Source organism: Notamacropus eugenii, chromosome 6, assembly GCF_028372415.1.
Source record: "Notamacropus eugenii isolate mMacEug1 chromosome 6, mMacEug1.pri_v2, whole genome shotgun sequence".
NCBI classification, from domain to species: domain Eukaryota; kingdom Metazoa; phylum Chordata; class Mammalia; order Diprotodontia; family Macropodidae; genus Notamacropus; species Notamacropus eugenii.
The window spans coordinates 34,521,451-34,524,397 of record NC_092877.1 but is presented as its reverse complement, the minus strand read 5'-3'; positions in this window follow the sequence as shown (position 1 = coordinate 34,524,397).

Here is a 2,947-nt window from a genome sequence, read left to right as displayed (position 1 = left end):
GCTTTATCTGAGCTCAGCAGATGCTTCTATGAATTTTTTCTCACTCTGAATTCAGCCCTAAGGCAATAGGGTATAACGGAGAGAATATTGAACTTGAAGGTCAAGAACACCTTTATTGAAATCCTATTTTAGCCACTTGTTTTGACCCTGGGCAAGTCATGTTAACCTCTATGCCTCATTTTCCTCCTCTGTAAAAGGAGAAGGTAGGATGTGGTGTCCTCTTGGGCTTGAAATCTAGGCTTCTATGCTTCTTTGTTTGATTCTACTTTGTATGAACTCCATCTTGCCATTTCCTGGAAGCCGTGCTGTCTGCTGGGGACCTCGTCTCTCCATGTCTCCTTAGGAATAGGCTATGAAGTTTTGTGAACTCCATCTTCCTTTGTGTCTATGTGAGACAGTGGTGACCTCTGCAAAGTGGACCCACCCCCCACTAGGGGGACAGTTCCCAAAACACCAAACGTGGAATAATTGATTGTTAGAATAAATTTACAGACCAACCAATCTGGAGTTCTCAACCTCAACCTATGAACTTGGGAAGCAATTATATCTTCATTTTAGTATAACTGATTTCCTTTGTAATTCTATTACATTTTATTTTCTGCATTTAAAACATTGCTCTGAGAAGGGGTTTATAAGCATCCCCAGACTGCTTAGGGGTCTGTGGGCTTTCCCAGACTGCCCAGGGATCAGTGGGCTTCCCCAGACTGTCCAAGGGGTTCATGGGTTTCCCCAGCATGCCTAGGGGTCCATGGACTTTCCCAGACTGCCATATGAGTCCACAATCCCAAAATATGTGCCTAATCTAGTCTGGGGCCTCATTTTACAGAGCAGAAAAGTGAGGTCCAGAGAGAGGGCAGGACTCGCCTAAAGTCACACAGCGAATCATTGTCAGGGCCAGGGCTTGAACCCAAGTCTTCTGAATCTGATCACTTCAGGATCAAAGAATTTTTTTCACAGATGAGACTGTATTCCTGGGTCAGTGAGTTTCAAGGGTCACACAGCTGCTAAATATCAGTGACCTACAAGTTTTCTTTATGTCTAATGAGTTAAGAGAGAAGGACTGGGCTTAATTCTCTCCCACCCTCCAACTCCCATTTGCTTTGTTTTCCATAGGGTTGTAGCACGTTCAAGGGGCCTTGGTGATCACCTACTCCAAACCTTATATTTAGCAGATGAAGAAATCAAGTTTCAGAATTTATGACCCTCCTATCCAGCCTTCGTGCCATTGTATAGGCTGTCTATCTGCTTGGGATGCTTTCCCTCCTCACCTCCACCCCTTGGGAGTCCCAGCTCCCCTCAGATCTCCACTTAGGTACCCAAGCTGATTCTCCCCATTGATGGTACCCCAATAATTGTGTATTTATTTTGTATATATCTGTGAAGATCTGGTATTTCCCCAGAAGAGAAATTCTTCACCTTTTGTGTGCCATGGTTGGACCTCTTAGGGCATCTGGTGAAGGTTATTAAATTAAGCTTTTAAATGCATGTCATAAAATACATAGGGTTACCAAGGAAACCAATTATATTGAAACCTGTTTATCAAAGTATTAAAACAAGTTCACAGACTGTGGTTTAAAGACTTCTACCCTAATAGAACATCCTTGAGGAGAGGGATTGTTTTACATTTGGATTTGTATGCTAGCATAGTGCATGGAGTAGGTGCTTAATGAATTTTTGTTAATTGATTGACCTCCCCAAGGACACACAGGTAATCATTAGCTAAGTCCACCCAGAATTCGAAGTTTTTCTGATTGCAGAGAGTTCTTTCTGCTCTAGAGTGAGAGGGTGTGGGTGCTAATCATGACCCTGATACGCAGTGATGATAGCTAATATTTATATACACTTATGTAGCTCTGTGCCCAGCATTGTGCTAAGCACTTTAAAATTAGTGTCTCCTTTGACCCTCAACAACCCTGGAATGTAGATGCATTTTTATCTCTGTTTTACAGATGAGGCAAACAGAGGTTAAGGGACTTGCCCTTACTGCTAGCAAGTGTTTGATGCCAGATTTGAACTTGAGTCTTTCTGAGTCCAGGCCCTGCATTCTATCCATTGTACTACCTAGCTGCCCCCGGTTTGAGAATATATGTATTTAGAGATACTTCCTAATCCCTTCTCTTTGAGGGAGTAAATATATCTTAGTCGTACATGGTTGTTTGCATGTTATTACCCCCCTTCTCTCCCCATCAGAGCTTCTTGAGAGCAGGACCGGTCTTTTGCCTTGCTTTGTATCCTGGTAACTTAGCACAGTACTTGGCACACAATAAGTGCTTATAACTGCTTGACTTGCCTGTGTGACTGTAGTAGGCTCAAAGTCCCTGGGTCTCAGTTTCCTCATATGTGTAATGAGGCAGTTGGGCTAGCTAGATGACCCCCTCAGGTTTCTTCCGGCTTTAAATCTATGATCCTATGAACTCTTTCCTGTAGGTTTTCTTTTCCAGGAAAACCTGCTGCAATATATAATATTTCCAGCAGTATTTAGGGTTTGACTGTGCAGTTCTCACTTCCTCCACATAGTGTCGCTGTGGATCAGTGCAACCTCAGCTAGCCCCCTCCCCAAGCTTTGAAATGCAGGCGCTCAAGGGCTCTCTCAGCTCTATGTGTTAACCAGCCCTCACCCAATTTCCCTGCCTTATTTTGACAGCAAGCACTGGATGCTGATGCCTTGGGGACCAAAGGGAATGATATGTATGGTTCTGGAAAAAGACTGACATGAAGGTTTATTTTGGAGAAGAACAGACCTGGGGGGGAAGAAGCGGGTTTTAAGAAGTGTCTGCAAATATTTGCAAGGCTGTCATGGATCAGACACATTAGACTTGTTGTGTTTGGCCACCAAGGGGAGAACTAGCAGTACCAGAGAGGCAGATTTTCATTCGCTATACAGAAAAATTTCCCAACCATAAGACCTGTCCAAATGTGGGATAGACTTGGAAGATAGTGAGTTCCC